The sequence below is a fragment of the Etheostoma spectabile genome, chromosome 12 (assembly GCF_008692095.1).
Source record: "Etheostoma spectabile isolate EspeVRDwgs_2016 chromosome 12, UIUC_Espe_1.0, whole genome shotgun sequence".
In the NCBI taxonomy this organism is placed as follows: Eukaryota; Metazoa; Chordata; class Actinopteri; order Perciformes; family Percidae; genus Etheostoma; species Etheostoma spectabile.
In genome coordinates, this window is record NC_045744.1 from 11721707 (window position 1) to 11735388 (window position 13682).

Here is a 13682-nt window from a genome sequence, read left to right on the forward strand (position 1 = left end):
AGCTAAATAATGTACTTCTGAGGTATTCAAGAGAGAAAATAATCTAGGTAGAAGCCCTTTGCTGTATAACGAAAATGCAGCCTCTCTGCATACACTCTTTTAAAGTACCTTTAAGATAAGCAAAGAAAAACAACTAATTTCAAAGTAATTTGGCCCATTGTGTGCAGCTTCTGAGGGGTATTGTTTGGCATGAATGGGAAGTCCATCACACTTCAGTATATACAAGCAGCGATTTTTCTATGTTGCATATGTCTGTAAATTGGTGGATGTTGTATATCAGAGAATGTGAATCTTCTATGCTTTTAGTTTGTGCATGTGTTCCGATGCACAAACTGAAGGGTGTCTTTTAGCACCTGCATGGTTTAGAAAACTGTGAATCATGCTAACTGAGGCGGTTACCTTAGAACAGAAAGGAGCACCTGATGTGGAGTGGAGGGGAAGGGGAAGGAAAAAGAAAAAGAAAAAGAAAGACAAAATATTGGTTGACAAGAATGTAATTAGCCAAAGCGTGAAGATCCAATTGAGCCGGGCAATTAACCCCTCTAATCATCAGGTAGTAGAAGAGACGAGGAGATGGGGTGAAGGGAGGAAGAAGGAGGAGAAGAGAAGTCAGAGGGAGAAAAGAAACAGCAAGAGAGGCATAATCATTAGTGTACTGTTCTGTAACCTACAACAAGACAATGAAACACAAAAGCACACCAACAATAGTTTTTTTTGCTGCATTAGATTAAATTACACACAAAATGTTCGCTAAACAACCCCCCCCCCCTCCCAAAAGAAAGCCACAACTCATCAAAACATTACAGAAGAAACAGCGAGTCATTAATGCCTGAAATTGAGGTCTTGAGCTCGCTCAGCTGGACTGCTCTCACTCAAAACACCCACAGACTGAAACAAAGAAACAAACTCTTTAGTTTTATATCATAAAAGGTCTACTGACTTAGCTAGTGCTCAGTCTGGCTAGTCCTTAGACGTATAAGAGATTGTAGGTGGCCACCATAGTATAAAGGTGGCAAATCATGAGAGAGCTACAGCCGCAGTACAATTAAATAACAAAATATTTCTACTACTCCTAACTGGTAATGACCCAACCCAACAGGTTTTCTTTCTCTACTTTTCCAGTACTCTACTAGTGGTCCCCTAATACCATATCTGAAGAGTCTTTCACAAAATTCAGCCTTGGTGCAGAATTACAGCCACTAGAGCCAGTCCCACAATGAACTTTCCTTAGTATGTGCCATTTCTTTTTGAGGAGGTGAGGGGGGGGGCAAGGTGGAGGGTGGGGGTGTGGCCTTGACCAACTGCCACTTTGTTCATTTGAAAGCCATGAGGCTTAATTCTCTGGAAGGGCAAAGCAGAGAAAGGGGAGGTAACCTTGCTCCTTATGACCTCATAAGGGGCAAGATTCCAGATCGGCCCATCTGAGCTTTCATTTTCTCAAAGGCGGAGCAGGATGCCCAGGGCTCGGTTTGCACCTATCACCATTTCTAGCCACTGGGGGACCATAGGCAGGCTGAGGGAACTCATATTAATGTTAAAACACCTCATAAAGTGAAATTTGCATGCCATGGGACCTTTAAACATGGATGATAAACGAACACTTATTTGGCTGCTAGCACACAAAACATTTAAATTAGCCAGTTGAAAGAATGCTAACTGAACGGTTAGCTGTAGAAACAAAACAAAAACTTCATCAAAATACAGTTTTAAATAGTATTTCTTTTCTTTCCTCTAATATTTGGTTCAGAGTTTTGGCATATAAACATATGTATGTCATTGCAGTGTGCATCATAATTATTTTTTAATTAATTTTCTGAGCACATCATCCTCTTTACTGACACTGTAATATTGTGGCCTTTATAGTTTAAGAGACAATTATTTGTTTGTTTTGTGAGATGTGATTTGCATTTGTTCCATAGCCAGCTAATCCAAAAGTGAGACTAATGGCAGCATTGCATTGTTGGCACCAAATTAATCATCTTCAATAAATGGCCCAATAGCTGTGGTGACTGTGGTGTCCCTGAACCACAGTAAAAGAGAGTCAGAGAGACTGAGATAATGGCATCTAATGGGCCGTTATTGAAAGACATCCAATGCCAGGGAGATTTGCTCCCTGATTGCTGACATTAACCAAAGAGTTCAATTTCCCTGACAATATATGTTCTCCTCTCTATTAATCTTGCTCTTTTTTCCCTCTGTCAATGTGGGGATTTTTGTTATTCAGTTTCCTCTATTGTTATTTTTATGCAAATGATATGCCATACTATGTGGACCAAGAGCTACCTATATACATATTACTGTTTTCATTGATTTAACTTCATGGTACTTTGAGAAGTATATATAATATGTGTTATATATATATATATATATATATATATATATTATTTTTTTTTTTTTTTTTCCACTGTACTGCACATACAGACATGTGTATGTCTTTATAAAGTTTGGGTTTCTGTATGTAGCACTTTCTTCAATCACTTCCTTCAGAAAAGAAAATAATAATTACTTCCTATCTTACAGGTTTTTTATACAATGGGGTAAAAAAGATATATGCGTCCTACTTGGTCCTACTTTAAATGCAATGAAGTATAGATGCTGAGATGTAGAATTGAGACTAACCTGAGATTTAGATTAGATTTGACTTATCTCAGCTACCTTGAGACTTGGACTGACCCTAAAAAAGACACAAAAGCAGCTCTGAAATACACGACAGGTTTAAGCACCAAGACACTGAATAGACACACTGCACTTAATCTCAAAACTTCTGTCTCGCACAAACACATATTTACTAGAGCAAAGTGGAGGAGACCAGGCTGTAGACGCTTGAGTCAATACTGCCACTGAAAACATGTAAGCAAAGCTTCCAACGCTTCATTAAGAAAGAAACACAGCAGCACTGTTGGAAAGAAAGGAGACTAAAAACCTCTCACATAAACACACAGACACACACTCTTAACAGAGTTGGCAACTGTGTAGGCAAAGTCTATTTAAGGCTGCAGGCTGGCCTGGATCAGATTGGAAAACACTTAAAAAGCTGGGCTACAAGGAGTGACCGTAGCATATTTACAAGCTTAAGTAAAAGCCTGTTTCATTCAGTGCAGTATTCAGGCAGCGCCTGTCAGGGAATACAAAGAGACACACAAACCATCTGCATGTTGCTTTGTTGATGAACAATCACTGTAAGTGGTGGTGCTTGGATGATCAATGCCTTTTTTTGTAAACTTAATAGAAGTTGTCAGCGCTTTTTTATTTGCAAGTGGATTGAATCAATTTGCTTTGGCACATTCAGAAGCAAGAGATTGAGCAGAGATATGTCAAAGACATGACACATTTTGAATCAATTGTTCACCAAACCCATTTCCTGAACAACGATGGCCCAATCACAGTTCAGCAACCATAACTAGGCATGGCAAGTTTGTTCAGCTTTGATTTCTTCACTTCATAGCTTTGCACATGTGGATGTGGCAAGAGCAGGTTTTAATGTCTTCTTTTAACCTTTACAAAATCAAAAGCAAAAGTGCAAGGACTGATTCAAAGAATGTGTTTGTCTGCTCCAACCCAATGTAAACTGCAAATGTTAGCATGTCTGGCTAACTAGCTTACTAGCTACCATAGCAACCTAACCCAGCATTACCAAAGATCTTCTATACTAAAGCGCATTTCAAGCAGCGCCAATGGTATGGAACGGTACACACATCCTGTCTCCTAAATGGGCGTGGCCTCGTTTTAAAGTGTGGTAAACATTGTGTGGATCGATAAAAACTTTTTGTATAATTTATTTATATTTTCTTTTGCTAACATTAGATATTTACACAGCTAAAAGACATATTTAGCATCGCGAAGATTAGTTTTGTTAGAGCGTTCACAAACGTAAGTTGATGTTAGCTTTCTCTGCGTTGCCAGATGTCGCAGGAGTTTGGTCCTGAGACAGAAACAGGTCTTGAACAAGTTCATTTTCTCCTGATGTGTCTATCTGAAAAATGCCATTTTCGTGTCAGAATGTTCAGAAGAAACTGTATCTGACTTGTGAAGAATGGTTCAAATTTTTACTTTGGATACTATGGGGCAAAATAATCGGTCATAATCTGTGTTTACACTTACTTGCCCTATTTGGAATCAATACACTCAGGACATGCCATTTGTGTCCTAAAGAGGCGTGGCAGTGGCGGAGCCCACGTGACACTGATACAGGAAACTACTTTCAGTAGGGGCGCCTCAGTTCTAAACTGTCTCTGGCGTTACTTCCAAGGCCAAGAGTTAGGATATCATTGGCATTCCTATCACGTCTCAGTGAAACTATGATAACCTTAGTCTTGTTTGTGCAAATGTGTAAAGTAAGGATCCAGACAGGGATATGTTAGAAATGAAATTAGAAATGAGAAAAATATGTAGTCTTGCATTGCCAGATCTACCTCCACAGTGCTGCGAAGGAGGCTCTGCAAAATAGCCTTGGGAAGAAACTTGTTTTGGTGGAGTATGTGTACGTTCAAAGGTTGTTTTAGTTTGTTCAACAGAAAACTCAGATTGGCCAGATAGTCTAGCTAGCTGTCTGGATTTACCCTGCAGAGATCTGAGGAGCAGTTAACCATGGTCCTCAGAAATCCACCAGAGTTTAGAATGCCAACACAAAGACAGCGGACGGTAACGGACATCTGGCCGAAAAGAGGGACATCATGCGGAATTTCTGGCGGCACCGGAGCAATCCTCGGAAGTGGAACATTGTGGATATAGACTATGTTAGAATTCAAACATAGTCTGATATGTTTCTCTTTTTAATACCAAGGCTAGCAATGCTGTTTTGTCTTTACGTGGATTATCAACCAGTAAGGTTGCAGACTATTTGCTTGGACATGCAGCTTTAGCCTCCATCTTATATCACGATATCATGTATGTAGCCATCAAGTGCATTTTAAGACATTCTTGTAAAGGATTCTCATTTTAAAAGAAGTCATCCAGAGGCAGCAGTTTCAAACAATTAATAGAGCTGATGTTAGCATACTTAGCTAGCTAGCTACATTTGATAAAATCTTCCAGCGACGCCATTTCAAAATCAACGGTCACAGGCTAGAATCAAGAAGCCTGCTTTTGTCTTCCTCTGTCTGAAATCATGGACTCGTGGTTGTAAAAAATGACTGAGAATATAGAGAGGTAGCCTAAATCAGCCACCGGTATGTGTTGTGGCAAGAATGGCAGGTTTGACAGGCATAGCAATAGTTACCAAAGGGGGCGGATCCTAGAAAACTGGAAATTTTTAAAAAGCACAATAGTGACCATGTGATTAAAACAATAACCAAAATAGTAACAGGCAAACGGTTTCCAAACCCACATAAAACACACAAAAAAGACCTAAACATACCATCTTTCCTTTCTTTACAGCCTTTCTTGCATCTTTTAACTCCCTTTCCACACAAACACTCCTCTCCCCATCTCTCCATCTGCATGTGTGAGGGTTTGGACTGGTGTGTCAGTAATGACAATGTCCCAGTGTTCCTCTCCGCCAATTAGCCCGGCCGTAATTACACAGACACATATGGAGCTGTCAATCACCCATCTCCTCCACACAGGAACTCACCCACCCAGCAGAAAGAGTGAGAGAGACAGAGCAAAGGAGAGTTTCCAACAGCTAGCTCTACACCAATCCAAATGACCACACACTGTGCCAATAAGTAGCATGAGAAGAGTTTCGCTCAATTATTCCAACTGTGCGGCAATCCCAGAGTTCATAGGAAGCCGCATTAGTGCGGCACTACAGCAAGCTATTTTTATTATGAGATTCATTCATGGAGCACCTACAATTTCCTATTCACTGAGTTCACACAAGAGAAGAGAAGTGGTGTATTGTATGTAGAAATACACATTATTTTGTCCTAAATGGTCCAAAATGCTCACATTTGAAAATAATGAATATACATGATTGGAGGATATGTTAATTTAGGATGCAGCTGGTGGTATTCTGTATTATTTTTTGATTATCGAAAACTCCATGACAAAGACAAGAATGAACAATGTCTTGTTCCTACTATCAAGTGCCAGTACAGTGAAAGAGCTTATTCCTCTGTGCCACAGAGCTCCATCGTGGTCCAAAATCTATTGAGTCAAACTGTTGTGACATGTGACTTCATTATGATGAACATGTACAGTGTTGTTTATTTTTCAATCAATCCCACATACACCTTCCTGCTGCTGTAAATACGCTCTAGAGCAGAAAGTTTCCCAAAACTTTCAGCCCACGACCCCCAAAGTAACGGTGCAAGTGACTTGCGACCCCCCCACTATAAACGTATATAAACATTACGCGCAACCGCACACGCACTATAGGCGTATCCAAACACGAGCATATTGACGACACAAAATAACACACAAAATAACACAACAGTTTTATCTTGTGTTAAAATCATGGCTAAAATATGCTCTTTTTAATAATATTAAAAAAAAAAAAAAAAATTCTGGAAATCAACTTGCGACCCCCCCTCTCTGGCTTGCGACCCCCCTGTGGGTCCCGACCCCCACTTTGGGAATCACTGCTCTAGAGCACCAAATGTGTAACAATATAGGACCCAAAATAGTCCCTGACAAATGCACTGTTTACACCTGTTTGAGAAATGTTTGCTAAAAACTACAGTGAAGAGATGTGTTAGAAAATTACTTAGTAAGGTAAGCAATATGTTTGTGACCCAATATTAAAGATTTATATTCTTTAATAGGAAAAGTGGTCTTGGGGTTGCCACAAACAAGTCAGACAGTAGATATTGTACCAAATGCATTGTTGGTCTCTGTCTTTTTACGGGATTTTGTCTTTTCTGGCCCCTGCCTTTGGTTGGGAAAACCCATTCAATCCCAGACAGAGGAGAGTAAATTGTAACTGTTTAATGTAGATGAGCAAAATAATTAAATGCATTTTACACTACTATTAAAAAAAACGTCTCTTATAAAAAACTAAGCTTTGAGACAGAGAAAGGCAAAGTGTACAGAACATACAAAAAATGAAGGTTTTGGCAAGAGTTGGACATTCAATAAGTATGAAGGATCTTAGAGCTGGGAGGTTTAACCTACCACAAATGAAACTTGCTAGTTTGATTTCCACTTCAGATTATACACAAAATATTGGAATAAAAATATCCTCATCATTTTTCCAGATGGGACCTAAACATTTTACACTTTTACAAGGTCTGTTGGGTCTTCTAAAGCATAAGAACATGTCCTTTGCATCAGAAAAAAAAAGATCACAGGGGAAGATGAAACAAATGATAAAGGACACTGTTAGCGTGTTTCAGATCAATACAGAAACATCTTTTACAAATGATACTTAAATCTACATTACCCATGCATCCAGTGACATCAATGAATCCTTGATTTCATGCTTGTAAATACATGCATACAAGTCCCAGTTAATGGAGAAAGCCTGATTTCCCCTGAGCGTCTCCAACAGAACTAAACAAATGAGAGTGCCATAATAGAGAAGATAACGTGCATGGCACTTAAGTTTTCATCAAAGTTCTGAGTTGTCTATAGTTCTAAAACAACTGTGTGCCCATAATTTCTGTCCACTAGGTTGCTAGTTATCTGGTCATGACAATGAGTTCATATTTTTATCGATACAAGAGAGAAAGCACCAGATAAAGTATTTATAATTGTATATGAGTGTTGAATTTATGGAGTGCCTCTCAGGAATGATGGTGGATGCAAGGAGGCAATAATAATGATACTAATCATATAGCACTAATATAAATAACAACTTTTATTCAAATTACACTGTCATAACAGAGCTGCAAAGTGCTTTACAAGACAAACAAGAATGAATAATAAGGAAAGAAAAAACTGGTAGAAGTAGGCCCAAGAATGTAGGAAAGTGGGAGGAAATCCAGAAATCAGGGGGAAAGAGGAGATGGAAGAGAAGATAGAGAAGGAGCAGATGGTAAGATGGAGGAGGAGGAGGAGGAGGAGGAGGTCCAGTGTCCTTGCAGCAAGTCTTACCTCTGGGATGTTTTCTTGTACTTGCGCCTGAGAGAAAAAACAAACATGAGGATAGTGAGGAATTGATTGAAATGTTAGTTTTGGATTCACTTTTAGACAGAAATAAAACCAACTGGCCCATCTGCAAGAAGCATTCGTACGGACCGATTCACTCATGGCACATGCAAGTGATTTCAAAGAATTTGTCACGTTTACCAGTATGTTCTTACGTACGAATGAAATTCACTATCGGTCTTATAAGATGTGCGGATAGTCTTCCTTTCTTCACAGGAAAAAAACAAACCCTGGTTTGAATCACAAAGAATCACAATGCCTTAATTTGAATTAATTTGAAATTAACCTATGATACTGAAATACAAATAAATGTTATGCAACATAAAATGTTACAATATTGTGAAATTCATACGCTCACCATATCCTTATCATCATAGCTTGCCAGTTTAGTGAGAAGTTTGAGAAGTTTATTACAATATTACTGGCATATTTTTTGGCAAAGCAATTTTTACAGTTCAGTTGTTCTGAAAAAGATCTCTACGTCCACAGCTGCCTGAAGGTCGTTAAGCAGGTTGCTGTCCAGTATAATGCTCTGTTGCACCTGACAGCGTAACATTACCTGCTGTATCTTGTTCCGTCGCATCACTGTGACCGCCTCCTTTCTAGGTCATGGACCAATTTGCTTTTTAAAGACGTTTCTTAACAATCTAACTCCAAGTTAAACTATTCTAATTCGGTCACAGTCTTCTTAGTTTTTGGTAACACTTTTCTGTATTAAATTTCTCCATAAACGGATTGGAACAAGTGGCCTTTTTTAGATCAAATATCCTTCTCATGCACATTGAAACGAGCAATAGGTTTGGCGAATCTGACTTAGAACACTCGTTCCAAGTCAAAGAACAAACCACACAGAAACAAGTAAGAGATGTTTGAGGTAAGAATACAAAAATGTTCTTGCTTGAGAGCCAATGTGCCTTCAACATCAGACTATGTCCCAAAAAATAAAAAATAAGCAACCAGGAGAATTATACTAGACTAAATATATAGATTTATAGCAATTATATGTAAATAAGTAAAGTTCCCTTAATTACACTGGTTGTTTCCTTTCCTCATGCTTACAATCACTTATGCAGATGAGGCATTTAAGAGAAGTATAATGATATGCATAAACACATGCAACCACCCCCTGACATCCTAGCTACTTGACTACACACACACACACACACACACACACATTAAACATTAAACATTAAAACACTACTTTCACATACCCTAACATTTGGCCTAAAACACACCCACACCTCTATGAAGAGATAACACTGTGGCTCTAAAAGCTGAATACATACACACACACACACACACACACACACACACACACACACACACGCACACTTAAGGCACTCATAATAGCGAAGTGGAGGGCAGGGTGGACCCACTGTAGTTTGCCAACAAAAATCTATTTAAATTCCAGTCAGGCCAAATTCACAGCACTTAGCTTGATTCCTTTCGCAATCATTTTCTGAATCAATCTTTCCTGAAGCTCAATGTAAAACTGCAAGCCAGTGGCAATTTTAGACCCTTTTCAGCTCAAGCCCGTCTAAATTTAATCTCAGCCCCCCATAAAAATTAAAATAAAAAAAACATTTGTTTTTTATTTTTTTATTTAGTGCTTTAAGTTAGAGTTTGCCAACTTGTCTGTTAGTGACAGGGGGGCAAACAATTACATGTTGAAAGAAACAAATATCTTGTGTTGCTGTCGCCTATGCTTTGCACCAGTAACCCAGTCAAGGAATGTTTTATTTGGATTTATTTATTGTTTACAGCTCATTATCATTTAATTTTATTCTGGTAGTCCATAAAGATATATTTTGCACTTATCCTCTGTTATAATAATAAATACATATATTCATTGTTATTCAGTGAAATTACTGATTAAGCAGGGGGGGTTAACACTTTTGCAGGGCACTGTATCCGTTTTCCATTCTCATTAGGGGCTGAGCCTCCCTAAGTGTTTAATCCTAGAATTGCCCCTGCAGCAAACTAAGAAAGTGTTTCCCTGTAAAGATACAGTATGTTAAGAGCCCCCTCACGTCTAGTGGGAAAAAAGAGTAAATCAATCACTTGGGGTCCATCAACCAATTCAAATTAAAGAGACACAGTCAGATGGGTGTCTTAGAGCGTGTTGGGAGAGTAAATTATCCCCAAAAAAATGGGAGTTTTACGCTAAGGGAAAAATAAAGATAACAAAAGCACACAAGAGGCAGATACATAAGGATAAATAAGAAAAAGATCAAGTAGGAAAATATGTATAGACATTTTCTATTCTCCTCACCTCCTCCCCATGAGATTGCTTTACGTCTAAATGTGTGTGTGTATCGACAACATAGAGCTTCTCCTAATTAGAAGGCTTTAATGCAATGTCCTCTGCATAATGATGATGTGGGTTGAAAGGGGTCATGGAAATTCCAGGATTTATTGTAATTATAAAGGTCACAGAGATGCAATATGTTACCCTTTTAAAGTAAATGTGTGGGTGTTTTCAAGTAGCTGGCTGAATGGCTAACAGCAGCTTGTTTGTATTGGATTATCTTATTTTATTTTAGTCAGTGCAAAGCAGTCATCTTACCACCTTGATCCACCTTGGACCAAATCTCAGTTGCCCATCCCTTAAGGGAGCTCTCTGTGATTAACTGTTGATCAAGTGATTAATAATTCATTGATTTCCATCAATCAGTGGGTGACAGAGAGGTTGGGTGTGTTGCAGAGATCCAATTTATCAATAGAAATCCAATGGAATTTTTTCACTGATGGAAAAACATAAATGGGCCCATTTGTCAGAGGTAAGTAATTATATACAACACATTGTTCATGCCTTGATCAGTGGATGCCACCAGGCTTTATTCAAGGTTGAGCTGCGGGAAAACTGTGCAAAGCAAATGTTCTCCCTGTCTATGCATGATGATTGGTGTACTTGGTGGAATACATGGTGCCAGAGAGAGTGCTGTGATAGCCATCCAACACACACACTTATACACACTGCCTGCACAGACACAAATCATACAGCTGCTAAATCGCCTAGGATAAGCTGGCAGCACATACAGTAAATGTCACTAAGCTGCCAAATACACTTCCAATCTATAACATCCATTTGAGCACATGCAGAGTCAACCTTTCCCAATCACACAAACACAGTCATATACTGCATATCGTCAATCCCTCCCTATGAAACACACAACATACACTCTGAAGCTTTAACATCTGTGGTGGATGCCTGTCAGTTCTCTTCTGATGGAAGCTCTTTGTGAGATTAAAGGCTAATGTGATCTCTGACACGCAACAGGAGCCCTCAGAGCACCCGGTAGACTGCACCATAGTCGTGATGGAAAAAAAAGAAAAATGGTCCGGGCCCCCGTTACATTCATCTGACTCACTATCCATCAAATATCTAAAAAGACAGATGGTTATGATAGGGGATGTACAAGGGTGACCAAATGGAAGAGACAATGCAGTCAGCCGAGGAAAGTAAATGTGGCAGGGGATGATGGTGGAGGGACGTGGAGGGACCGACACATTGAGCTTTTGACACAGAAGAAAGAGAAACAATGACTAATCATGGAACAATGGAAATATCATGACATGAAAATAACTTTTGAAAAAGCATATAAAATAGAGTGACGAGGAGAGGGGAGCAAGGCTGGTCCATTTAGTCCTCGTCTGTTGTAAGGCGAGAAACTGCAGTAACATTAAAGATTGTTTTCTAAACACAACCCTCCTAGCATTACTACCATCCCCTACCCACTGCTGAGTAAGAAAGAACTGAAAGTGGAAAAGAGAAAACTTAAACTTAAACTTGCAGATACAATGCGCGTGGCTCTCTTCACAGGGCGAAAGGTCAAAGAGGTGTTGATTGTTTGGTGGATGTGAGAAAGTAATATATTATTGGGTGTTTTAAGAGAGAAAAAATGAAGAAATGTGAGGCTTGAGGAGATTTTTGTATTATTTAAAGAGACAGTATAGGTACCAAAGACGCAAAAGACTGGTAGAAATAAGTCTATGGAGGATATGTTTGTTCATAATTGAAACTGAAACATCCATTATGAAACTCAAAATGGGACAACAGGACAACAGGTGTTAAAAGGGTATCTGGCATATGAAGACCACCAAAACTTCATAATTTCCTTGTCTCTTTAAATCATTCTTGTGCATGGGAGCTAAAAAAAAGTAAAGTTAAATAAACATGCAATATGGGAGCAAGTGTGCGACACCCTCCCTCAGTTAACACTTCAGCTGTATAATAAAGTAAAATAACACATTCAAAATAGTTCAAAGGAAGTAGCACAGAGCTGTTTGGTTTGAGGCTCTTTTAGGGTTTCACTCAATCAAACTATCATTGGTTCTTTCTCTTTGATAGAAACAAACACACACATGCACACGTGCACACTTACATGCACACGCACACACACAATGCAACTTATACATGCTGTAAACAAAACCAATGTGAGATGTAGCTTTTATCATGACAAGCTTTTTCTTGAATCCTGTTTGTATGTTTGTATTAAAGCTATTACAGATAAATATACTTGCAAATATTAAAAACCTAGCTTACGCATAAACACACGCACGCACGCACACACACACACACACACACACACCCTTGTTGAAAACATTAAAAGTGGATATACTCACAGTCCCCGGAGCCTGAGCCAAATCTTTTCAATCTGTTCCGGCTGCAGGTACTTCAGGGCAGTGCTTTCAAACTCCTCGATCTCTTTGGTGGGAGACTCCATGTCAGAGAGTCAACGAGTTCTGGATTTTTTTAAGTGTGACTAGTGAGGAAGACGCAGCAGCGAGCAGGGAGAGGTTGCGATGTGCTGAAACCCAGTGACTGAGGTTTCCTCTTTCTTCATTCACATTTGCACCCACAGCTGCGACAAACTGGCCGTCATCCTTCCTTTTTCTCTCTTTTCTCCCTTGTTAATGTGAGAGAGTATGTGTGACTGAAACTCGATAACACTCAGTGCAGTGCAGTGCTCAAGCAGCTGTGACAGCCCAACTGTACCTCTCTCCTGTCTCCCTCTCTTGCCTTTCTCTCTCTCTCTCTCTCTCTCTCTCTCATTCGTTCACTTCTCTCCTGTGTAAGCACAGGGGTCCTGGAGCCGTGCCATGGCCCCCCCACAACAACGGGATGTAGACGGCAGGACAGCGCAATCCGGGATTAACGCACACTGGCGAGCTCTCCACACAAGAGGGAGGGAGGAGTAACACCACCAGTCAAAGAGAGGGAGGAGTCTGGCTGATAATGAGAAACCATGTTCTGTTTCATCCACTGGAGAGAAAAAAACAGAGGTAGTGAGGGAGGAAAACAAGTGGGGATGGAAAGGTTTAGGAGGGAGAGACCTTTAAAAGAAGAGATGACGAAGGTGTGAGTGCCTTGGATTACTTTAAGCTGATATCTGGTCAAAAAAATATTTTACTGTAAAAGGGACTTTTTCCCTTTGAACAGTGCAACGACAACATGTAGTTTTCTTTTACTTTTTACCATGTGATTCATAGAGACTTTTACACACCTGCTTATTTCATCAGGAACATGAAGGTAAATACAGACTTCATCGGCAGCGTAGATCAACTTTCAAAATGATGAAAACATTCACTGCAAATGCGACAGCTTTAGATGTGTAATGTATTCATCTTAAAATGTAGCTGCACAAGATGTT

The 13682-nt window shown here is 39.4% G+C and overlaps 1 protein-coding gene across 4 annotated transcripts in view; it reads right to left on the reverse strand.

Annotated features, from left to right (window-relative positions):
• Positions 1 to 13682, reverse strand: part of pde1cb (phosphodiesterase 1C, calmodulin-dependent b) — a 106713-nt gene that overhangs the window by 55204 nt on the left and 37827 nt on the right. Inside the window, exons 1-2 of one of the 4 annotated variants that reach the window (XR_004334240.1) lie at positions 12655 to 12956; positions 7975 to 8001 (exon numbers count right to left, since the gene is read on the reverse strand). The exons of the other annotated variants lie outside the window; for them this stretch is intronic. The gene's annotated coding sequence lies outside the window, so the exon portion shown is untranslated. Of the gene's footprint in view, positions 1 to 7974; positions 8002 to 12654; positions 12957 to 13682 lie in introns of those variants that run through there. 4 annotated transcript variants of the gene reach the window in all.